The sequence below is a fragment of the Nicotiana attenuata genome, unplaced genomic scaffold, assembly GCF_001879085.1.
Source record: "Nicotiana attenuata strain UT unplaced genomic scaffold, NIATTr2, whole genome shotgun sequence".
Lineage (NCBI taxonomy): Eukaryota > Viridiplantae > Streptophyta > Magnoliopsida > Solanales > Solanaceae > Nicotiana > Nicotiana attenuata.
Genome location: NW_017670551.1, coordinates 437,986 through 464,790, shown reverse-complemented (window position 1 = coordinate 464,790; position 26,805 = coordinate 437,986). Strand labels below are relative to the sequence as shown.

At 41.1% G+C, this 26,805-nt stretch overlaps 1 pseudogene; it reads right to left on the bottom strand.

Annotated features, from left to right (window-relative positions):
• Positions 1-12,299: 12,299 nt before the first annotated feature.
• Positions 12,300-18,852, bottom strand: LOC109240857 (annotated as a pseudogene).
• Positions 18,853-26,805: the final 7,953 nt, after the last annotated feature.

The window sequence follows — 26,805 nt, the reverse complement described above, 5'->3', positions numbered from 1 at the left end:
CTGCGGCATGCATCCCGATCCATATATCGCTGTGGCGTGCAGCCCGATCTATATACTTCGCCGACGGCGCTCACTGGGGGTGTGCAGACTCCGGGAGGGGCCCCATACGGCCCAAACGCAATATTGCTGCGGCGTGCAGCCCAACCCATATAAGTATTGCTGCGGCGTGCAGCCCGATCCGTATCCATATATATATATATATATATATATATATTATATATTGCTGCGGCGTGCAGCCCGATCCATAGATATATAATCCTCACAACTAGGCCCTCGGCCTCTCTCAGTCATTAACCTCACCATCAGACTCTCAGTATATCTCAGTCATCAATCTCACAATCAGACCCTCGGTCTATCTCAATAAAACAGGGAACTCAGCCCAAAATAGTTTCCACATTTTTAGAATATAGTGATAAAGCCAGATTTGAGTAATAAACATGTAACACCTGACTGAGGACATGCTTTCAAACAATTAGAGTGAGGATAGATAGTAAAAATAACCCTAAGGGTCTCAACAAGTCGACACAAGGCCCCAAACATGGCATACAGCCCAAAATATAATAACATCAAATAATTAACTATCAAATACGCATTAAAGTACTCGTTCGGGAAGGACTAGGTCACAATCCCCAGCGGTGCTTTACCCCACGCTCGTCATCTAGCGTGTAAGTCACCTCAAAGTAACACAACGATGTGTAATCCGGGGTTTCAAACCCTCGGGACAATATTAACAATCATTACTTACCTCGAACCGGCGAGATCTCTAGCTCGCGACGCCTTTGCCCCTCAACTCGGCCTCCACGTGCATCGAATCTAACCACAATCAGAGCGAATACATCACAATATGCTAAGGGAACAAAGCCCAAGCGAAAACAATCGAAAAATATCAAAAATCCCGAAATTAGCAAAACCCGAGCCCCGGGCCCACTTCTCGAAACTCAGAAATTTCTACGCCATTATATTCCTTATCTTCTCAAGAGTTCATACATATCAAAAGTTCTCAAATCCGACCTCAAATGGTCCTTCAAATCCCAATTCAAAAGTCCCATTTCTCAAGCCCTAGTTCTTCAATTTTAGGCTTAGTTTCCATGAATTTCTAGGTGGATTTCACAATATAATCGAGTTTTAAGACCAAAATTCCTTACCTTAACAAAGTCTCTTGATTTCCCTCTTCATAATCGCTCCAAAAACTCCAAGGTCGAAGGAAACAATGGTGGAATAACCCAAAATCGCGCCATGAAATAACATATAAGGTCTGCCCAGGCCTTTCCGCATCTGCGGTCCAAGTTCTGCTTCTGCGGTACCACATATGCGGTCCAACCATCCGCTTCTCCAGAAATTCATTAAAGTCCAAAACCGCTTCTGCGGTCCAGTAGCCGCATCTGCGGCTCCGCAGGTGCGGGCCCCCTACCGCATCTGCGGTTCCAATCTTCCTCTCCCAAAACCGCATCTGCGGTTATCCTCTCGCATGTGCGACACCGCACCTGCGGTCCCCACACCGCAGGTGGAAAAACACTAGAAGCAGCATATTTTTCTGAAATCTCCCAAGTTCTAAATCTTCCCGTTAACCATCCGAAATCACCCCGAGGCCCCCGGGACCTCAACCAAAAGCATCAACACATCCTAAAACCTCATTCAAACTTGTTCCAATCATCAAAACACCTCAAACAACACCAAAACCATCAATATACATCGAATTCAAGCCTAAGTTTTCTAAAAACTTCCGAAACACGCATTTGATCAAAAACCCATCCAAACCACGTCCAAATGACCTGAAATTTTGCACACACATCCCAAATCACATAACGAAACTACAGCAACTCTTGGAATTTCATTCCGACCCTCGGATCAAAATCTCACCCATCAACCGGAATTCGCCAAAATACTAACTTCGCCAATTCAAGCCTAATTCTACGCTGGACCTCCAAAACCACTTCCAATCACACTCCTAAGTCATAAATCATCCCACGAAGCTAACCAAATCATAAAAATTCCGATCCGAGCTCATATACAAATAAGTCAACTATTGGTCAAACCTTTCAAATTCAAAGCTTTCAACTGAGACTGTTCTTTCAAATGCACTCCAAATTTTTCCTGAAAACCAAAACCAACGATCTACATTAGTCATAATACATTACACGGGGCAAGTCATGCCCGGGAACTGGCGATCAAAGTGCGAAAGCTCAAAACGACCGGTCGGGTCGTTACACACACTGAGTTACATAATACTGGAATACTGAATGGGACTAGACTGAGACATGTATTCTTGAACTGATTATAAACACTGAAACTTCAACTGTTTATGACATACTGAATAATCTATACTAAGACTCGGGGGCATCAAACCCAAGTTTATATTGAATACGCACTAAGCTCACAACGTTCAGAATGAAAGTGGTGAACGAGCTATGAAGCTAGAGAATAGAAGTTCTACAACTATTCAAGGAACTAAGCTAAACTATATTTCTGAGGCAATTAGTAACGTCGTAAAAGAAACGCAGTGTAGGGAGAATCATTAACATTCCCAAACATATAGAGTTAGCCTCACATACCTTAACTTCCTGCTCTTGAGCATAATACAACATTCGCCAACCCTTTAAACTTTAATCTATATCAATACAAGTCAAAGGGATTCCAAATTAGCAACAATAGTCATATTTTGGTCACTTAGGCCTTTTATCAAACACTCGGTGGCATAAAGCTTCATAACCCTTATTAATGGTGTCTCTACACCCAATAACCCATTCTCTTGCTCCTAGATAAATTCTAAAGTCTCAAATGGTTATAATCAACATTATTCTTCATCACCCATAAGGTAATCAACACCCTTAACCAATAATAACCAATCAACAACCCAAACCTATCACCGTTCATGCTTTTCTATCAAACTCATCAACTCATATCTCATGAACTAGAGTCTATAATCATTAATTCAATGATAGAATCAATTAGAGGGTGAAGATATTACCTTTTTGACGTTCAATCTTCTTGAATTCGAGTTCTAGGGTTTCTTCTCTCAACAATGGTGTCCCAATCGAATATCTAATGATATGGAGGGTTTACCCATGTTAATAAGATGTTGGGAAATTGAAATTAACTTAGAATCACCATTAGAACTTACCTTGGGTGGTGGAGGGACCCTTAAGGAGTTAGGTTTTTGAGAGTTTTCCTTTCTAGAGCAAGTTTTTATGATTTGGGGTTGTGGGGGACGAAATATGGCTAACAAAATGACTTCCCAAGTCGGCCACTGCATCCCAGTAGGCCTGACCGCGGTCCCGACCGCGATAAATCGCTGGAGCATTGCCTCACGACCGCGGTCGCAGTCAAACGCGGCCGAATGCGGTGGTTATGCACCATTCTGTAAAAGGGCATAACGTTTTGCACAGAGCTCCGTTTGGGCTTCACAATATATCATTGGAAAGGTATTTCAAAGGCCTACAACTTTCATGCTTTGAGTTTTCCTAAATTCCTTACATATTTTCACTAAACCCTGCTGGAAGACAGACCTTCTGCAAACTTAGTCGATTTTGTCAAATCTTATGCCTCTGACTTTCCATCTTGATTTTGAAACAACTATTTTCACCCATAATCATCACGATAGGAATTCATATGTCCAAAATATAACCTTACTACTCCAATAACTCATTCATACCTAATCCAAATGTACAGGGTGTTACATTAAACTTGACACTTTTTGTAAAATAAACATATAAACTTATAGGGTGACCAGATAGACACTTATACTCAGTCAAAATGTAATTTTTAAACACCTCTGTCCATCTCGACATACCACGTGTTGTGTATTTAGTGATGAGCGTGTGATACCTAATTTAAAGTTTTTGGATCAAAAAATTAACGATAAAAAAACCCTCTTTATATAACCCATACCCAATACTACTTTTCCCCAACTATTAAAAAAAACCCCTAGCCCTTAATATTCCTCTTCTGCATTGCTGAAAACACCATTGAAGCTAAAAATTACATAGGTCATTTTATGTGTTTTCTTCTACATCTATCTTAAATCACAGTAAAAGCTTCCCTATATTTTTCTCTCTAACCTGTTATCTTCCTTCTCCAAACAAGTTCACGATGAGACTAAGTAATGGGGCTATATCTGTCATTGTGTGGAAAAAGTAGTATTGCAGACTTCTTGGTCTCAAAATAATCCTGGTCGAAGATTTTATGAATGCAAATATGAACGAGTAAGTGTTGATTTTATGTTTCTTTATTTTTCTTAAGTTTCAATTCTTTTTTCTCTATTTTTGGACATTAATCTTATATTGCTTTGTGAATAGGTTGGATGCAAGTGCTTTATGTGGTACGATGACCAAATGCCTGACCAAGCTCGGAGGGTTATTTGGGGCTTACTGATCTAGTCAAAGAGTATGAAAAGGAAGAGCGTAAAGCAACGATTGTGAATAAATGTCTTTTTGTTCTATGTATTCTTGTCTTATTTTGGACGTTTATTATGTAACCTGCGGTAGCTTTTTGGATATAATCTTATGTAATTAGGTCTTTTAGATATAATTCTTCATTTTCGATGTATCTATGCACATTGTTATCAGGTGTTTTGGATGTAATTTCATGTTTTTAGCAAAGTTTGAATGAAACTTTTTCTCCGGAGCAATATGACTAGCTCTCTGTGTTAGTATCTTGGTTTAGTATTTGTATTTAATCATCTTTTTTTGTTCTTGTTTGAAAATATTTCTAATCCATGTGAGGAATATTTTGTACTGCAATTTTGTTATTAGCTTTTTTGACAGCAGCAACAATAGGCATTAACACATTGTTTACTATCAGGACTTAAACAAGAGTCAAGGCATTAACACATTGTCAACCGCGACACTTTAAAAAAAGTATAACACTGCAAAATACTTGGTTTTTAATATCCAAAACAACTACAGTTGAAGAAGCAACATAATAACACCCTAAACATCAAAACACACCGTGCATAAGCACTTAATTTACATAAGTCTATCATAAACTAATTCCAAAAGGTTTAACCACCACATCTTCACTACGTTATTCTTTCAGTTGATGAAGAAGCTTTTCCCAATTGTCTTGTAGTACTTGCAATAATATTTCTGTGATGTTGAAGTTGGGCAGTGGTGATAGCTTATATGTCCTTCAATTTGAGACCATGAGGTTTAAATCCAAGATCAACATTGACATCGGCACCACTTCTTACATCCCCATATGTTAGAATTCTTTCACTTGGCATTCCTTGCTGCAATGGTTAAGTAAGTTCAAAATTAGAATTATTATCTAAAATCTTGTGCATGTATATTGTAATATTTCAAAAAATCAAATGTACATTGAATATTGATGTCCCTGTATGTATGTCAGTGTAAATATCACATCCATGCACCCTTGGTGTTGTAGCAGCAATAGAATGTCACGACCCGGACTTCCCACCCTCGGGAGTCGTGATGGCGCCTACTAATGAGAGCTAGGCAAGCCAAATTTAATTACTTTTTTATTAATAACATAATCCCCTTTTAACAATTATCGACAATAATACAAAAGCAACAAAATTAAATAATAAGCGAAAGTCTTAATATTATAGAAAACTGAATAGAAATGCGGAAGATTCAATAAAAGCCTCCATCCAAGACTGGTGTCACAATACTCACGAACAACTAAGAGTGCTAAATACAACCGTATGAAAGAAAGTATAACTGTTTGTCTCAAAATACATGAGCTAATAGACTGGAATAAAGATAGAAGAGACGCCGGGCTTGCGGACGCCTGCAAGGCTACCTCGGTGTCTCGCGGGACTGAAGGCTAACTCCCGTGCTATTGCAGCTGCTGCCCAACACCTGGATCTGTGCAAAAGAGCACAGAGTGTAGTATCAGCACAACCGACCCCATGTGCTAGTAAGTGTCTGGCCTAACCCCGGCGAGGTAGTGACGAGGCTAGTACCAGATTCCAGATAAACCTGTGCAGATATACATATACAATACAATGAAGAGACAACAGAAATAAACAATTAAAACTGGGGGAGGGAACATGCTTCAGGGGTAACAGATATAAATAGATTATCAGGAATAATAGAAGAGGAATCCACAGTCTAGCCTCTAATACGGAAGTAAGAAATAAAGACAATTTTCATGTTTAGCTCATCTTGTTGCAGGCGTGCAACCCGATCCCATTTCTCGTGACTCGTGGTAGGCATACCACCCGCTCCCATTTCATAATATCTTGTGGTAGGCGTACCACCTGCTCCCATTTCATAATATCTTTGTTGCGGCATGCAACCTGATCCGTGACCCGATCCATATATAATATTATTGCGGCGTGCAACCCGATCCATATATAATATTGTTGCGGCGTGCAACCCGATCCATATATAATATTGTTGCGGCGTGCAACCCGATCCATATACAATATTTACAATTATAACGAGAGTCCCGACAAGGGATCAATAAGGTCAACACTATCCCGACAAGGAATTCGATAGCATAAGTAATTATGTCCCGGCAAGGGAGAAACATCTATAACCACACTTGTCCAAACATCTAACTACCGCAGCTATAACTGATCCTGTTACAACATCTAACTGCCACAACTATAATCAATCCTTTTACAACATCTAACTACCACAACTATGATCAATCCTGTTACGACATCTAACTACCACAACTATAATCAAACTTGTTACTACACCTAACCACCTCAGCCATAACCAAACCTATTACAACACCTAACTACCTCAGCTATAACTTTAGTCCTTACTCAACACAAGGAATCATTAAACTAAGCATCCGTAATATCAATTAAGAACACAATACAAGGGAACAACAACTCGACAATAGCCCGCCAAGGGACAACATAATGATTTTTTCTCTTCTCACTTTTACTTCACAATTCACTTCACAACTCGAGCAAATGCTCTAGAGGTTCAATTATCACTTATACTTTCGCAATGCGTTCTACAACTGGAGCCAACGCTCCTCAATATTCATAAGTCACGATTCTTTCCACAACTTTGCACAACAAATAGAAATACTCACCAAGGCATGAATAATATGACGAAGTCATGAAATTCACAATATAAGACTCACGGTCTTTCATGGGTGAAATTGGGGGTTTTGGGTAGAACCTAGGTTTTTCTAAAATTGGGGATTTGGACCTCGATTTGAGGTTCGATTTCAAAACAAATCATATATTTGAGTTCGTGGGCGAATGGGTAATCGGGTTTTGGTTATAACCTCGGGTTTTGACCACGTGGGCTCGGGGGCAATTTTGGAATTTTTGGGCAAAACTTTGGGAAATTCATGTTTATGCATTAAAACTGATTCATTTAGCGTTTATTGATGTAATTAAGTAACTTGTGACTAGATTCGAGCGGATTGGTGGTGGAATCGAGGAGTAAAGCTATAATTGAGACTTGAGTTGAATTCAAAGCATCGAGGTAAGTGTTCGGTTTAACCTTAGCTTGAGGGATTAGGAGTTGAGTCATATTTGTTATGTGTTTCTAGTGGAGTACACGTATAGGCATGGTGACGAGTATCTATACATTCATGTTAAATGATGTTAATGATTGAAAGAAACGAGTAAAAATCAACTTACAAATGATTTGGAAGAAGTCTTGTTCTTGGAAAATCGCCTAAGTGTGTTTGGGTTTTGAAAGAATGATGTAAAGTGTTCAAAATTCGGCTAAGTATGAAAAATGCAGGTTGCAGATGTGGGAAATGCGAACTGGGGTTCGCAATTGCGAACCCCGACCTGTTATGGGAATTGCGAAGATTGGTTCGCATTTGCGAACTCTGGACAACAATGAAGGCATCGCATTTGCGACAATGTTGTCGCATTTGCGAAATGCCTGCCTTCGCATTTGCGAGCCAATATGTCGCATTTGCGACTGGCTCAACATCGCATTTGCGAACCAGGTGGTCGCATTTGCGACCCAACTACAGGATCTCCCATCTCGCATTTGCGATCATAGGCTCGCATTTGCGAGCTCGCATTTACGAGATCTTCTTCGCAAATGCGAAGATACCAGAACTGAAATGCCAGATTTTCTCAAAGGTTCAAAATGCACTCACGGCCTATCCAAAACTCACTCGAGCCCTCGGGGCTCCAAACCAAACATACACACAACCTCAAAAACATCCTACGGACTTATTCGCGTGATCAAATCGCCAAAATAACATCATAAACATCGAATTAAGCCTCAAAATCCATGATTCCTTCCAAATTTTCATAAAACATCAAATTTCCATTTTAAGTCTGAAACACGTCAAACGACGTCCGTTTTCAACCAAACTTTACAGAAAGTGCTTAAATCATATATAAGACTTGTACCGGGTGCTGGAACCAAAATACGGGCCTGATACCATAGTCTTCTAATCAAATTTCATTTCCAATTTCCTTAATTATTTCCAGAAAATAATTTCACACAAAAATTCATTTCTCGGGCTTGGGACCTCGGAATTCGATTCCGGGCATACGCCCAAGTCCCATATTTTCCTACGGACCCTCCGGGACCGTCAAATCACGGGTCCGGGTCCGTTTACCCAAAATGTTGACCGAAGTCAAATTTATTCATTTTAATATCAAAATTTAGCATTTTTCTCACAGAATTCATATTTAAGCTTTCCGGCTATGTACCCGGACTGCGCACGCAAATCGAGGCAACCCTAAATGAGGTTTTCAAGGCCTCGAAAACATAGAATGGATAATAAAACAGGTGATGACCCTTTGGATCGTCACATTCTCCACCTCTAAAACAACCGTTCATCCTTGAACGGACAGAAGAAAGAAGTACCTGAGTCGGGAAAAAGATGAGGATAACGGCTCCGCATATCGGACTCGGAAGAAGTTCTACGTAGTTTGGGTCATTGTTGATAGGCTGACCAAGTCAGCACATTTTCATTCCTGTGGCAATCTCCTATTCATCCGACAAATTAGCTGAGATTTGCATTCGGGAGATTGTTCGCCTTCATGGTGTGCCCGTATCTATCTTTCGGACCGGGGTACGCAGTTTACGTCGTGCTTCTGGAGAGCAGTTCAGCGAGAGTTGGGCACACGGGTTGATTTGAGCACAACATTTCATCCCCAGACGGATGGTCAGTCCGAGTGGACTATTTAGATTCTAGAGGACATGCTTCGAGCTTGGGTTATTGACTTTGGAGGTTCGTGGGATCAGCTCTTGTCTTTAGCGGAGTTTGCCTACAACAACAGCTACCGGTCGAGCATCCAGATGGCTCCTTATGAGGCCTTATATGGTAGGCGGTGTCGGTCTTCGATGGGATGGTTTGAGCCGGGAGAGGCTCGGTTGTTGGGTACAGATTTGGTTCAGGAGGCCTTGGACAAGGTCAAGATCATTCAGGATAGGCTTCGTTCTGCTCAGTCTAGGCAAAAGAGTTATGCAGACCGCAAGGTTCGGGATGTGGCATTTATGGTTGGTGAACGGGTATTGCTCCGAGTGTCGCCTATGATGGGCGTGATGAGATTTGGGAAGAAGGTCAAGCTTAGCCCTAGGTTCATTGGTCCGTTTGAGATTCTTGATCGAGTGGGAGAGGTGGCTTATAGACTTGCATTGCCGCCTAGCTTATCAGCCGTGCATCCAGTTTTTCATGTATCCATGCTTCGGAGGTATCACGGCGATCCAGCCCACGTGTTAGATTTCAGTCTTGTCCAGTTGGACAAGGACTTGTCTTACGAGGAGGAGCCGGTAGCTATTTTGGACCGGCAGGTTCGTCAGTTGAGATCCAAGAGTTTTCCTTCTGTTCGTGTTCAGTGGAGAGGTCAGCCTCCTGAGGCATCGACCTGGGAGTCCGGGTCATGACATAGAAGTAGATGTGGCAGCACCTCATCCTCCCCCCCCTACCTCTCCCTCTGCCTCTTCCTATTGAAACAACAGAAGAACCAGCTGGAATCCCAGAAAGCACTTCTCCCTCTACCTCTCCCTCTGCCTCTCCTAATTCCAAGCATAGAACTAGTAGATTTGAATTGACATCTTCCAAATCTTGATGTATCTTCACAAATAGAAGATGGATTACTAGCCATAGGAACAGTAGAAGCAGCTGCACTGATTGTATAGTATTATGATACGCAAGACTATTGGAAGACTGTCCCATATCTCTTGGAACTCCACTTTGACTCTTTACAGGTACCAAAAATAAAAGGCATGTTAGAATGTAGATAAAATAATATTAATTAATATAAAATAGACAATCGAACAATACCCCTGCTTTGCATCCCTTTTTGTTGTGACCTTTCTCATAGCAAGTTGAGCATGTCATCTTCACTCCAAGCTTGGTAGCCTTACCATATTTCCTTTTTGGTTTTGTCTTTTATCTTCTTCATCTCTTTGGTCTGCCTGGCTTTGGTTTCACTTCTAGTGGCTCAATTGCAGGATTATTTGTCTCAGTCCACATTTTCATGTTAGGCATTGGTTGAATGCCATATTTATAAGCTTCCAGGAAGGTGTCTTTTCTATACTAATGTTCCACATAGTCCTCTGGTTCTTCATCTCCACTATGATAAAATGCACAAATAGCATGTGGACAAGGAATTCCCTTTAACATCCAAAGTCTACAAGTGCAGTACCTTTTTGGCAAGTTAACAATATGCGTATATACACCATCAAGAATTTCATATCCTTCATCCCCACTAAATAGGACTTTAAATCTCCTAGCTATAGCCTTGTATTCATCTAGTACCAACTTAGCCATTGGGGTTATGTCTGAAATCCAAGTTTCAGGAAACTTCCTCATGTCAACATTTCTACTCATTATCTTGTGTCTAATCTCTTTTAGCATACTTATAACAGACTTATGTCTTGCACCTAGAATCCAAGAATTAAATGTCTCGCACATATTATTTTTTACTACATCACATTTGGATTCGTAATTGAAATAAGCTTTACACCAATATTCCTTATTATAGCAAAGCAATTCCTCATATATACCCCTTTTCTCCAATTTTTCTAATACTGCTAATTCATCTTTAAGCTTTACCGTAAAACTTGACTTAGCACATCTCCAAAATTATTTTCGTCTCTCCTCCCCTCTCCAATTATGGGACCAGTTAGACCATATATGCCTTGCACACATTTGATGTTCACAATTGGGTAACAACTCTTTAATAGATGAGATAAGCCTCTGTTGCATAAAAATAAATCAAGCAATTAGCTTAAAGAAAAAAAATGAAAAACAGAAACAATATGAAAGAACTGGAAAATTAGAAAGAAAGTGGAAAAATGAAAAGCTAGGACACTAAAAGTAGAAAAAAACATAAAAACTGGAAAAAAGAAAAAATACTAATCTTTTGCATATCAGAGACATCACAGTCAGACCATCCCCTTGGCTTAATTCTAGATTGAGATTAGGTAGTTGAGGAACCAACTTCATGAATGCTTTGTTTCCTTGTCCACCACAACCCAAGAAATATGAAACATTTGTTGGTTTCCATTTTTACCAATTGCCGCTAAACGTTCTCCCTTACAACACCTTTTTAAGAAACAACCATCAAAACCAATGATCTTTCTACATTCATTTAACCACCCTTTTTTCAATGCATTAAAACAAACATAGAAGTACATGAACAGATTATTTCCAGGCATAGTTTCATTATCTATCCTAATCCAACAAGAAGAGCCAGGATTAGTTTGCTTTATCATGTCTGCATCGTCAGCTAGCCTTGAGAACTCAAGTTTCCAGTTACCCATGAATTCTCTAATTACCTTCATCTTAGCCCTGTAACATAAAGATCTTCCCACATATATTCCCCACTCTTTCTGTATATGTTCTTGAATCTTTTGGACTCTAATTTCAGGATGAGGTATGATTTATCCTTCAATTTTCTAGCAATAAATGTTGTTGTGCAAAGCTTGTTATTTGTTTTTTCTAAGCACTTATGAGCTAGGTAATACTTCTTCACTATAAAATCCTTCGTTTCCTTTTCCTCAAATGCATACAACCCCTAGTTACACTTCTTATTCTTACACCTAACTCTGACTCTTTCCTTTTCATTTGGTTTTAACTTCAATTGTGCCATATTTTCAATAGCATAATCTGCCACAGGTTTTTTGAATTCACCAACATTCTCAAAGATCATATCAAGCTCAAAAATAGCAACTTCACAACTAGAATCAAATCTAACCTTTTGGCTCCTCCTTCTAACGGGTAAGTCTGTCCCCCTTTCTGCTTGAGGATCTAGCTCATCCCTACTGTCATCACTTCTAACATCTGAACTGCCTAGATATTCCTCATCTCGAGTTAATTTTGAAAGTCTTCAAAACCCCTATCTATACCAACCTCCCCAAGTTCAACGTCTTTTGCCAATGCTTTCATTTCTTTTTTGGTTTTTCTTCTCTCTTCTGTTGCCTTTGCTTTTCTCTGAACTCTCTTGACTCTTCGTCAACATCGCTATCATCTTCTTCAGGTATGTGCTCTAAGTCTTCATCAAAATCTAAGTCTTCACTGTCACTACCATTTAGATCAGTCTCAACAGCACCAATGACAGATGGATTTGTATCTAGATTTGCCTCTAAACCTGCAGGTACCTTTACGCTTTGAGTAGTATTTATATTCTCCTCCACAGTAAAATAAGGCAAAATCGTAGACCGGATTCATTTTCTATAACTTGTGAACCGGTTATAAAAGTTGTAGGGACCATATTTTCCACTACAATATCATTATCAACGACATGCTTGATGAAAATATCTAGAAAATACCCATGCTTCAAGTTCGAAACAAGACCCAAAAGTTCAGAGTCAATTTTCAATACTTTAAATTGTTTTGTTTTTGTGTCTTGGTAATAAAATCCTTCAACTATATAGTACCCAATTTCACATGAATAATAATCGAGTTCAATCAAAGAAAAGTGATCTAAGTCGATACCACACTGTCTAACCCCTAACTTCCCCTCGTAATTGGGAAATTCTCTCTCGATAACTCTTCCTCCATAATGAAATCTTACAGTTATAACACTATCCATGTGGAATTGTAGCAAAATTAATAAATAGAAATATTCTCCAAAACCCTAGACAAATGCCCCAACTATTAACCAAAAATAACAATAAAACCTTAACTCATTTAAACCATAAATCCATGCAAATAGAAGTACCTTTTACTGGTTTCTGTCACTGAAGAGACAAAATCAACTAAAATCTCCAAAAAAATTCATCAAAACCCTTGAACATGGCATGTGCAGTCAACCCATCAATCCGACAGAATAAAATAAAATCTCCACCTTCACATGATTTCCTCTTGATTTCGCTGAAGTTTGGATGAAATTTACTTTTGAGTTAAAAGAACTATGATGCAAATTAGATATGGAATGTGATGGGAGCTGGGTCACAGAAAGCAAAGAGAGAGAGAGAAGATGAACAAATGAGAGGTATTATTTGGCTTTAGACTATTAGTTTCTTACATGGAAAAGAAAACACACATTGAACGTATTATTCGTTCATTTGCCATGTAAGTGGCGTTTGGACCTCACGCACAAAGTCTAACATAGAGAGGTATTTAAAAACTACACTTTGGCCGACTTTAAGTGTCTATCCGGTTGTCATGACCCAATTTCTCCCTCTGTTAGTTGTCGTGACAGCACCTAGTCTCTACGGCTAGGTAAGCCTAACATTTTTGCGGAAAATGAACAAAAACATGAACATTAACTACTAACAATAACAATATCTAATAAGCAACTGAATGCCACTCGGCATATACAATTATCACTTCTAAAAAAAAGTATGAAATAATTCCCAAAATCCGGAAACCCGCAACTCACAAGCCACTAAGAAGTCTTAAATGTTCTATACATCAATTCTACAGAAAGAAGGAAAAATGAACATAGGGGGATAGAGGGGGACTGCGAGGATCTGCGGGAGCGTGCAGATGTACCTTGAAGTCTCCGATAACCAGCAACAACTGCAACTAGTGATGGGCTGGTAAGATGAACCTGGATCTGCACACGAAAAATATGTGCATGAAAGGGCACGAGTACACCACAACGGTACCCAGTAAATGCCAAGCCTAACCTCGATCGATTAGTGACGAGATCAAGTCAGGGCCCTACTGGTATAAATATAATGAAATAAGACAGAATGAAATATTACAGTAAAAATAAATACGAAAACCTAAAAGGAATAGAATTCAATGAAAGACAACAACTTAGAACATAGTGATAACAACATGGGATCTCCTGGGATAACGTCCCGTATTCCCAAAAGTAAATGTGCAGGGAGATCTCCCGGAATACATTCCGTAGTCCCAAAGTAAATATGTAGTGCTAGGGGATCTCTCGAAAAATTGTTTTGTAGTCCCAAAGTAAACATGCAGTTCAACCAACAGAAATAACAGTTACAGCAAGAAAACCTACAGTTTAGACTAAGTTCAAAGCAAAGAAAGCAGGTAATTTCACTAAACATGCTGCACAGAGTTCAAATAGGAAGTTAAAACACGAAAGGAATGTTATTCTAACTAAAACAGGATACTTACATATGCTAGTGTGTTCAAACAAGGTGAAACAAGTTATGACTTAGTGAAAAATGGGGTTTTACAACAGATAGCCCGTGTACGTACTTGTTATCTCACGTACACGGCGCTCACATATCAAAACAATACCAAAATCCTAAGGGGAGTTCCCCCACACAAGGTTAGGCAAGCCACTTACCTCGAATCAAGCTCAAATCAATCCGTAACAATGCTCTTTCCACGAATATCCGGCTCCGGATGGCCCAAATCTAGCCAAAACAATTACATAACGTAAATATAGCCACAAGCAATTAATCTAGCTAATGAAATCAAAGCTAAGGCAAGAAAATAGAAAAATTCTCAAAAAACTCCCCGGGCCCACATCTCGGAATCGGGAAAAAGTCACAAAATATGAACACCCATTCACTCAGGAGTTCACACGTACCAAAATTATCCAAATCCGATGTCAGAACCTCGATCAAAACCCCAAAATTCTGCCTAAGAACTTTTCCCCAATTTCCCCCAATTTTCCAACTCAAATCTCCAATTAAAAGGTGAAATCAACCATAGAATAATGGAATACAACCAAAAACGAGTTAGGAATCATTACCCAATAACTCCCTCTGAAAATCCTTGAAAGAATCACTAAAATCTGAGCTCTCAAGTTCGGAAATGAAGAATGAATTCAAACACTCGATTTTGCCCTTTTTTTGCCAGTCGAACCGCACCTGCGGTCCATTAACCGCTTCTGCGGCTAGAGCTCCGCACCTGCGGAAATTCATTAATCATTCAAACTCTGCACCTGCGCACCTATATCTGCATCAGCGGATGCACTTCTGCGCTAACTTGTCCGCTTCTGCGGAAACTTCACTCGTTCCTCAAGTCCGCTTCTCCGATCACTTCTCCGTAGATGCGGCTCCGCTTCTGTAGCTCTCGCGTCGCATCTGTGACCACTGACCGTCCCGCCTAAAATTACACCTGCGACCTCATCCTCGCTTTTGCGGAGCCGCACTTGCGGACCTCCCACCGTAGGTGCGAAAACACCAGAACCAACATACTTCGGAATATGCACAAGTCAAAATTTTATTCCGTTAAGCATCCGAAACACACCCGAGGCCCCTGGGACTTCAACCGAATATACCAACCAATCCAAGACATCCTACAAACTTAGTCAAGTCCTAAATCACATCAAACAATGCTAAATTCACGAATCACCCTCCAATTCAAACTTAAAGAACTTGAAACTTCCAAAATCGACAACTGATGCCGAAACAAACCAAACTACTTTCGATTGACCCCATAGTATGCACACAAGTCATAATCAACATTAGGAGCTACTCCAACTTCTAGAATCATATTCCAACCCCAATATCTGAAATTTCACAACCGGACCAAAACTCCAAAAATTTGACTTTCTCCATTTCAAGCCTAAATGAGCTACGGATCTCCAAAACACAATCCAGACACGCCCCTAAGCCCAAAATCCCCCAACAAAGCTAACAAATCGACGAAAATTTATTCCGGAGGGGTCTTCACATAGTTCTGACTACGATCCAAATTCCAAGACTTAAGCAAGCCTCCGTTTAGGGACTAAGTGTCCCAAACACTTCCAAAAACCAAAATGAAACCTTCCGGCAAGTAACAATAGCAGAAATAGATACGGGGAAAGCAGTTAATAGGGGATTGGGGCTCTAACTGTCAAAACGACCGGCCGGGTCGTTACATTCTCCCCCTTTTAAAATAATCGTTCGTGCTCGAATGAGAATAGAGACATACCTGAAGTGGTGAAAAGATGAGGATAATGGCTGCAGATATCCTGCTCGGTCTCCCAAGTCGCCTCCTCGACCGGCTGACCCCGCCATTGAACCTTTACTGATGCAATGTTCTTTGACCTCTGCTTTCGAATCGCCTGTCCAAAATAGCTATTGGCTTCTCAACATAAGATAAATCCTTGTCCAACTAGATTGAGCTGAAATCCAACATGTGAGACAGATTGCCGTGATACCTTTGGATCATCGAAACATGAAATACCATATGAACTCCGATTAGGCCAGGAGGTAAGGCAAGCTCATATGCAACCTCCCCAATACGCCGCAACACCTCAAAGGGACCAATAAATCTTGGGCTTAGCTTGCCCCACTTTGCGATCCTCATAACGCCTGTCATGGGCGAAACCCGGAGCAAGACCGGCTCTCCAACCATGAATGAAACATCAGAGAACCTTCCGGTCCGCATAACTCTTCTTTTTGAACTGGGCTGTGCGAAGTCTATCCTGAATCACCTTAACCTTCTCCAAGGCATCCTGAACCAAGTCCGTTCCCAATAATTTGACCTCGCCCGGCTAGAACCAACCCATTGGGGACCGACACCTCCTACCATACATAGCCTTATACGATGCCATCTGAATGCTGGACTGATAACTGTTGTTGTAGGCAACTCCACAAGTGGCAAGAATTGATTCCAAGAACCTCCAAACTCCATCTTACACGCATGAAGCATATCCTCAAGAATCTGAATAGTGTGCTCGGACTGCCCATCCATCTGAGGGTGAAATGCTGTGCTCAACTCCATCCGACTACCTAACTCCTGCTATACGGCTCTCCAGAACCGTGATGTAAACTGCGTATCCCGGTTAGAGATGATACATACCGGCACGCATGAAGTCTAACAATCTCACAGATATATACTCGAGCCAGCTGCTCAGAAGAATAGGTAGTCATCACAGGATGGAAATGAGCTGACTTGGTCAGCCTATCCACAATCACTCAAACTGCATCAAACTTCCGCTAAGTCCGTGGGAGTCCAACAACGAAATCCATAGTGATGGCTCCCATTTTCCCTCCGGAATCTCTAACTTTTGAAGCAATCCACCGGGTCGCTGATGCTCATACTTCACCTGCTGGCAATTTAGACACCGAGCAACATACTCCACTATATCTTTCTTCATCCTTCTCCACCAGTAATGGTTCCTCAAGTCCTGATACATCTTCGCGGCACCCGGATGAATGGAGTACGCTGAGCTGTGAGCCTCCTAAAGAATCAACTCATGCAATCCGTCTACATTGGGCATACATAGCCGGCCCTGCATCCTCAATGCACCATCGTCCCCAATAGTGACCTCCTTAGAATCACCGTGCTGGACCATGTCCTTAAGGACAAGCAGATGGGGATCATCATACTGACGCTCCCTGATACGATCATAAAGAGAAGAACGAGAGACCACACAAGCCAATACTCGACTAGGCTCAGAAATATCCAATCTCACAAACTGGCTGGCTAAGGCGTGAACATCCAACGCCATGTATTTCTCTGCTGCTGGTAGATAAGCAAAACTCCCCAAACTCTCAGCCCGATGACTCAAAGCATCGACCACCACATTGGCCTTCCCTGGGTTGTACAAAATGGTGATACCATAATCCTTAAGCAGCTCTAACCACCTCATCTGATGTAAACTAAGATCCTTCTGCTTGAACAGATGATACAAACTTCGGATCAGTATAGATTGCATAAGGGACACCGTACAAATAGTGCCTCCAAATCTCCAAGGCATGAACAATAGCAGCTAACTCAAGGTCGTGGACAGGATAGTTATCTTCATGCACCTTTAGCTGTCTGGAAGCGTAGGCAATCACCCTACGGTCCACATCAACATCGCGCCGAGGCCAACTCATGACGCATCATAATAAATTGTATAAGAACCCGAACCTATAGGCAATACCAATACCGGGGCTGTAGTCAAAGCTATCTTGAGCTTTTGAAAGCTCTCCTCACACTCCTCAGTCCACCTGAACGGAGCATCCTTCTGGGTCAGCCTGGTCATAGGTGCTGCAATAGATGAGAATCCCTTAATAAATCGATGGTAATAGCTTGCTAAACTAAGAATGCTCCGGATCTCTATAGCTGAGGACGGTCTGGGCCAACTCTACACTGCCTCCACCTTCTTCGGATCCACCTTGATCCCTTCACTCGATACTACGTGACCCAAAAATGCTACTAATTCCAACCAGAACTCACATTTTGAGAACTTTGCATATAATTTCTTCTCTCTCAAGGTCTGAAGCACAGTCCTTAGGTGCTGCTCATGATCTTCCTGACTCTGGGAGTACAAAGAATGTCATCAATAAAGACAATGATGAAGGAGTCAAGATATGGCCAGAATACACTGTGCATCAAAAGCATAAATGCTGCTGGGACGTTGGTCAGCCTAAATGACATAGCAAGGAACTCGTAATGACCACACCGAGTCCTGAAAACAGTCTTCGGGATATCTGGCTCCCGAATCTTCAACTGATGATAACCTGAACACAAATCAATCTTGGAAAACACTCGAGCACCATGTAAATGATCAAATAGGTCATCAATATGAGGCAAAGGATACCGGTTCTTCACTGTAACTTTGTTCAACTGGCGATAATCAATGCACATACGCATAGAACTATCCTTTTTCTTCACACACAAGACAGGAGCACCCCAAGGCAACACACTGGGCCAAATAAAGACCTTATCAAGCAATTCTTGTAACTCTTCCTTCAACTCCTTCAACTCAGGAGGGGCCATACGATAAGGGGGAATAGAGATGGGCTAAGTGCCCGGCAAAAATTCAATGCCAAAATCAATATCTCTGTCGGGCAGTATGCCCAAAAAATCAGCTGGAAACACATCAAGGAAATCCCTCACTACTGGGACTGACGCAATGGAGGGGTAGCAATACTGATATCTCTCACATAGGCTAAATACGCGTCACACCCCTTCTCAACCATTGGTTGAGCTTTAAGAAATGAAATAACTCTGTTGGGAGTGTAATCTAAGGTACCCCTCCAGTCTAATCGCGATAAACCTGGCATAGACAACGTCATGATCTTAGTGTGACAATCAAGAATAGCATAATGGGGCAAAAACCAGTCCATGCCCAAGATAACATCAAAATCTACTATGCTGAGAAATAGTAAATCGGCTATGGTTTCAAAATCACTAAGAGTAATCAACACGTCCGATTAACGCGGTCCACAACAAGAGAATATCCCACAGGAGTAGACACATAAACATGGGAACTCAAAGGATATCGAGATACGCCCAAATGCGGGGCAAAATAAGAGGACACATAAGAATAAGTGGATCCTGGATCGAATAGAACCGATGCATCTCTATGACAGACCGGAACAATACCTGTGGTGACAAAAGCGGAAGCAACGGCCTCTATACGAGCAGGAAGGGCATAGTATCTGGCCTGGACTCCCCCCTCTAGGGCAACCACTACCTCCCAGACGTCCACCTCGAGCTGGCTGAGCAGGTGCAGTAGGAGCTGGTGCCGTAATCATAGCCTGGGAACCCTGTGGAGCATGCTGTGGCTGAGAAGTCTATAGAGGCGCACCCCTCCTAAGTTTGGGGCAATCCCTCACCATATGACAAGTGTCGCCACACTCAAAAACAAGCTGTGGGAGGACGTGGCGACTGTGACTGGCTCGGGCTAGGTTTGCTGGACTGACAGCAGATAGCACCCCGTGCAGGAGGCACACTAGATACTGGAGGTGAATAATAAGGCTCCTAAGGTTTAAGAGGAGCTGGAATACCACTGGCGGCTAGAAGAGCTGAATGAACGGTGTGACTCACATAACCCTTACCATGACGAACTGTAGATGGGGAACGAGCACCAGAATAGTGGACCGACTCTTGAGACCACTTGGCCTCTCTCTCCTCCATATCCCGATCAAGCATTCCCTCCACTCTCCTAGCAATACTCACCACCTGCTGATACGGGATATCCATCTCTAACTCCTGGGCCATGCTAGTCCTGATGCTGGGAATGAGTCCCTCAATAAACCGGCGGACCCCCTCTCGAACTGTAGAAACCAAGTCCGGTGCATGTCTAGCCAAGTCACTGAAACGAGCTGCATATTCTAAAATAGTCATAGCACCCTTGCGCAACTGCTCAAACTCCACACGCCACGCATCCCTAAGGCTCTGAGGGACATACTCTCTCAAAAACATGTCCGAGAACTGATTCCATGAAATGGAAGCTGCCTCAGCTGGACTGTCCAATTCTTAAGTATGCCACCATTGATTGGCTGCTCCTCGAAGCTGAAAGGCAGTGAAAGAAACCCCACTCGACTCTGCTATGCCCATAGTGCGGAGGATACAGTGGTATTCCTCTAGAAACCCCTGAGCATCCTCTGATGCTAGACCACTGAATGTAGGAGGGTCGTACTTCTTATACCTCTTGAGCCTACGCTGCTCCTCCTCTAAAGCTGCTACCCTACCCTCGGGATGAACTGGGGCTACAGGTGGTACCGGTATAACCTCTAGAATCTGATCAACCTGGACTCGCTGCTCTGGGGTGTGTTTGGCGGGATTCTATGCTCCTTCCCCCGCCTGAGATGTGGCTACAGCAAGGGAAATCAACCCTGCTTGAGCTAGAGTGCTGTACATGCTCATGAACAGTACAAGGGTCTCCTGAAGAGCTGGAGTAGTAGTAGTAGGCGTATCAGGTGCCTGTGCTCCGACTGGAGCTACTGGTGGCTCCTCTATAGCAGCTCGCTCGGGCACTCTAGCTGCACCACGTGTACGTCCTCGGCCTCTACCCCGGCCCCGGCCTCGGGCATCTCTAGAAGGGGGCACGGGTGCCTTGACCATCTGTGAGAGAACAGAAGACAGAAGTTCAGAATTTCGAAGTCAATTTTCTCGCACGACAAGGAATCAAATGAAGTGGAATTTTCCTAACAGTTCCATAGCCTCCCAAAGATAAGTATAGACGTCTCTGACCGATCCGCGAGACTCTATTAAACCGGCTTGAGAGTCACGACTCCTGTGAACCTAGAGCTCTGATACCAAGTTATCACGACCTAATTCTCCCTCCGTGAGTTGTCATGACGGCACCTAGTCTCTACGACTAGGCAAGCCTAACATTTTTGCGGAAAATGAACAAAAACATGACCATTAACTACTAACAGTAACAATATCTAATAAGCATTTGAATGCCACTCGGCATATACAATTATCACTTCTGAAAAAAGTATGAAAATTAATCCCGCAAGTCACAAGCCACTAAGAAGTCTTAACTGTTCTATACATCAATTCTACAGAAGGAAGGAAAAATGAACATAGGGGGTAGAGGGGGACTTCAAGGATCTGCGGGCACGTGCAGATTTACATTGAAGTCTCTGATAAGCAGCAACGACTGCAACTAGTGTTGAGGCTGGTAAGATGAACCTAGATATGCACACGAAAAACATGTGCAGGAAAGGGCATGAGTACGGCACAACGGTACCCAATAAGTGTCAAGCCTAACCTCGATCGAGTAGTGACGAGATCAGGTCAGGGCCCTACTGGTATAAATATAATGAAATAAGACAGAATGAAATATTACTGTAAAAATAAATACGAAAATCTAACAGGAATAGAATTCAATGAAAGACAACGACTCAGAACATAGTGATAACAAAAGGGGATCTCCCGGGATACCGTCTCGTAGTCCCAAACGTAAATGTGCAGGGGGATCTCCCGGAATACTGTTGCGTAGCCCCAAAGTAAATATGCAGTACTGGGTGATCTCCCAGAATACCGTTCCGTAGTCTCAAAGTAAACATGCAACTCAACCAATAGAAATAACAGTTACAGCAAGAAAACTTGTAGCTTAGACTAAGTTCAAAGCAAAGAAAGCAGGTAATTTCTCTAAACATGATGCACAGAGTTCAAATATGTAGTTAAAACACGTAGGCATTTTATTCTAACTAAAACAGGATAGTTACATATGCTAGTGTAGTTCAAATAAGGAGAAATAGGTTATGACTTAGTGAAAAATGGGGTTTTACAACAGATAGCCCGTGTACGTACTCGTCACCTCACGTACACGGTGCTAACATATCAAAACAATATCAAATCCTAAGGGGAGTTCCCCCACACAAGGTTAGGCAAGCCACTTACCTCAATTCAAGCTCAAACCAATCCGTAACAATGCTCTTTCCACGAATATCCGGCTCCGGATGGCCCAAATCTAGCCAAATCTAATACATAACGTAAATATAGCTACAAGCAACTAATCTAGCTAATGAAATCAAAGCTAAGGCAAGAAAATAGAAAAATGCCCAAAAAACCTCCCCGAGCCCACGTCTCGGAATCGGGTAAAAGTCAAAAAATATAAACACTCATTCACTCACGAGTTCACTCGTATCAAAATTATCCAAATCCGATGTCAAAATCTTGATCAAAACCCAAAAATTCGGCTAAGAACTTTTTCCAAAATTTCCCCAATTTTTCAACTTAAATCTCTGATTAAAAGGTGAAATCAACCATAGATTAATGGAATACAACCAAAAACGAGTTAGGAATCATTACCCAATCACTCCGTCTAAAAATCCTTACAAGAATCGCCAAAATCCGAGCTCTCAAGTCCAAAAATGAAGTATGAATTCAAACCCTCGATTTTGCCCTTTTTATGCCAGTCAAAACGCACTTGCGATCCATTAACCGCTTCTGCGGCTAGAGCTCCGAACCTGTGGAAATTCATTAATCCTTCAGACTCCGCACTTGTGCACCTATATCCGCATCTGCGGATGCACTTCTGCGCTAACTCGTCTGCATCTACAGAAACATCACTCCTTCCTTAAGTCCGCTTCTGCGATCACTTCTCCGCAGATGCGGCTCCGCTTCTGCGGCTCTCGCGTCACATCTAGGACCACTGACCCTCACACCTTAAATCGCACCTGCAGAAACACCAGAAGCAGCGAACTTCTGAATACGCACAAGTCCATATTTCATTCCATTAAGCATCCGAAACACACCCGAGGCCCCCGGGACTTCAACCAAACATACCAAACAATCCTAAAACATCCTACGAACTTAGTCGAGTCCTCAAATCACATAAAACAATACTAAATTCACGAATCACCCTCCAATTCAAACTTAAAGAACTTGAAACTTCCAAATTTGACAACCGATGCCGAAACCAACCAAACTACGTCCAATTGACCCCAAATTTTGCACACAAGTCATAATCAACATTATGAGAGCTACTCCAACTTCCAGAATCGGATTCCAACCCCGATGTCAAAATTTTCACTACCGGCCCAAATTTCCAAAAATTTGACTTTCGCCATTTCAAGCCTAAATGAGCTACGGACCACCAAAACACAATCCAGACACGTCCCTAAGCCCAAAATCACCCAACGGAGCTAACGGAATCGACAGAACTCCATTTCGGAGTCGTCTTCACACAATTCCGACTACGGTCTAAATTTTAGGACTTAAGCCTCCATTTAGGGACTAAGTGTCCCAAACACTTACAAAAACCAAAATAAAACCTCCCGGCAAGTCGCAATAGTAGAAATAGATACAAGGGAAGCAATTAATAAGGGATCGGGGCTCTAACTCTCAAAACGACCGGCCGGGTCGTTACACTGGTCGCCCTATAAGTTTATATGTTTATTTTACAAAAGATGCCAAGTTTAAGGGGCTATCTAAGATTTTGGCCAAAAATAATAATAGTAAAATGTAGGCTATTATTGCAAATAATATGTAAATGGTATAAAAATGCAAAATGCAATGATAGGAAGTGTTATAAATGTCATAAAATATCCATATAGTATTATAAAAATATAAATCACTCATAAATAATTTACAAAATAATAAATATATTAGCTATCACTTATAAATGCTAGGATTAACTTAAAATGCTTGTAATTTAAAAATATAATATTTGCATAGAAACTCCATGATAATAATTTAAAAAAGAAAAGAAATAAATGCCATGAAGATAATAAGTTAATATTTAAACACGTCATGAAGTAATAATGCAGGACAATATCCGATAAATATGCAAAATATACTAATCCACAAAGTCTATGTGAAAAAAATAAGAGGGCAAAATTGAGTATCAACAACGGCAATACCCTTCGTGCATGTACCTTATCCTCACAAGACGTATGCATGTATGTCAAATCAAATGGCACGGCAATACCCTTCATGCATTTATCTCATCCTCACCAAGCACATGTATAACAGTACCAACCAGGTAGACGGAATACAAATAATAGTAACAACGAAGTAGAAGGAACATAGATAACAATGACAAATAAGGCGGAAGCCCATAGATGTCATTAACAAGCAAAGTACAAGGTTTGGATAAAACAACAAACGAGCGAAGACATAGTTGTAAATTTAACAAACAAGAAGAAAAACATGATTGTGACAAGATAAACAGATAGAAGGCGTGGATGGAACAATAAAAATTAGGCTAGAAGGCAAAGACGTGACAACAACAAGACACATAGAAAGCATTGGTGCAGAAATGAGAACTCAAGATAAAGGTATAAATGTATTTGCAAGGAAAGATATCACCATACAATGCATGTGTCTCGTTCTCGCCTGCATGAAAAAACCCTTCTTGCCATGAACTCACATCCTTACATTATACTATAAAAGCAATTGTACGGCATCACCCTTTGTACTATTACTCTCTTCCTCACATGATAATGTAAAACAATGGCACATCATAATCCTTCGTGCATAATAATATATATGAAATGACACAACATCACCCTTCTTGCTTTACACTCTTCCTCACATGATAATGTATATGCAATGGCATCGACATCACCCTTTGTGCTTTATACTATTCCTCACCAAGCACATGTATATCCACATCAAGCAAGGTAGGAAGCATGGATAACATCAAGAAGAGTGGTTAAGAAAATACACCACGTGAATATCAATCACATCTCTTTTACCAATAAACAATTCAATAAACTTCAAGAACCCTATTGTTCAAGTATCTTGACAAAGCTCAAACATGCTCTTCAACATAGGTATGGAATCCAAGTACCTCAGAATAATGGTCATAGACTAATTTTTGTGATTAGGTATAGTGATGACCAAATTTAGCACATCAATAGTTTTACAAGAGTCCATCATATTTAATCAAGTTGTAATAGATTGAATCATGGTTTTAGCATTGAAATTTGTATTCATACGATTATAGAGGTCAAGTAAAACATAAGGCAAGACAATCACATAGTCCAACAAGGCACAAAGAATCATATAATCTACCCCAAGCATGGATAACCTTGGCATATGCATATACGCTCGTCACCTCGCATATACATCACTCCTGCATGTAGCATCAACATTGTTCAAGAAATTCAAAACAAGCTTTAAAAACTACCCACATATGAAAAAGGTTCAATCTTTAGATAAGTTGAAAACTCAACAAAGGTAAACATAGGCCAACATGGTCGAAATCCGAGATTAAGACCATTTCCTGATTACCCATTCACCCCCCGAGCATGGATATGTAATTTATTTCGAAATCTAACCTCAATTTGAGGTCTAAATCTCAATTTTACAAAATGCCTAAATTCTATCCATAGCCCTAATTTATACTTTGAAATTCATAGATTTGATGGTAAAACTTATGAAAAAGTAATTGAAATTGATTGAAAATAAGTTAAAGTGGCTTACCAATGAATTTGGGACGAAATTCCTCTTTAAAATTTGCCTTTATAGTGTTTAGAGATGAAAAATAGTGTAGAATGAGTTAAGTCTCGATTTTCCCGACTTTTAACCAGCTGCAGATGTTGCAATTGCGAATACTTGTTCGCAATTGCGAAATACTGATCGCAATTGCAATAAGTGCCCGAGCCTTTGAGATATCGCAACTGCGACTAATACCTCACATTTGCGAGGCCCCCGACCATCGCAAATGCCATGGAAGCTTCACATTTGTGAAGTAGTCAAAAGTCACCAGTGTTCGCAAAAGCGATGAAATGTTCGTAAATGCGGACCACACCCTGTCCACAAATGCAGAATTTTCTTCGTAAATGCGATGCCCAGCCCCCAGTTCCTACTTTGCAAATGCGAGCAGTCACTCGCAAAAGCAACGCTCGTATTTGCGAGAAGTACTTCGCATTTGTGAGATCTCTAAGCAAAAGACACCACATTTGTTTTCGTTAAGCACCCAGTCCGCAAAGCATCCAAAACTTACTCGAGCCCCTTGGGCTCCAAACAGGACATGCACACAAATGTAACAACATCCTACAAACTTGGCCGCCACATCAAATCATCAAAATAACATTAAATAATAAGAATCAATCGCCTAAACTTAAGATTTTCACTTAAATTTCATTTTCCACAATTTTTCATATAATGCGCCGAAACGCGCTCGGGTCACCCAGGACCCCAACCAAATATACGTAGAAGTCCGAAAAATCATACAAGCATACCAAAATTGTCAAAACACCGATCAGAGATCGTTTATTAAAAAATGTTGACCGTGGTCAACTCTAGCCTCATTTTAAAGTTAAAATCACATTTTATTTAAAATTTCACATAAAAGCTTTCCGATAAACGACATGGGCCATGCATGCAAGTCGTGAATCATAAAATGAA